Raw genomic sequence first — 490 nt, forward strand, 5'->3', positions numbered from 1 at the left:
GGATTAACGGGGCTCAGAATTCTGTCCCCCAAACTTGGTAAACTACAATATGGTCCAACCAGGCTAGACAGCCTGGCTTCAGAGTAGAATAGGCTTCAGCCTGAATAGGGCTGCTAGGTAGAGGGACTAGTTATATGACAGTAAAAACTCAAGACAGCAGAGCCTGATGCACACACAGCCAGTGCTCCTCTTTTATCCCTTCTAGAACATCTTGGGCTACCAAGCAAATACCTTATAGGAAGAGCCCAATCCTACCTGTCCATAATTTTTCCTGTTACTGTTATATTTTTCATTTTATTTTGTCGATTACAATGTGGTTGATTATTGTGGCCTATTACCGAAACCTCCCTCCCTCCTCCCTCTCCTCCCTCCCACCCATCAATGTCCTTTCTGTTTGCTTGTCGTATCAATTTCAAGGAATTGTAGTTATGTCTTCTTCCCCACCCCCAGTTTTGTTTTGTGTGTGTGTGTGTGTGTGTGTGTGTGTGTG

The sequence above is a fragment of the Galeopterus variegatus genome, unplaced genomic scaffold (genome assembly GCF_000696425.1).
Source record: "Galeopterus variegatus unplaced genomic scaffold, G_variegatus-3.0.2 Scaffold2306, whole genome shotgun sequence".
Lineage (NCBI taxonomy): Eukaryota > Metazoa > Chordata > Mammalia > Dermoptera > Cynocephalidae > Galeopterus > Galeopterus variegatus.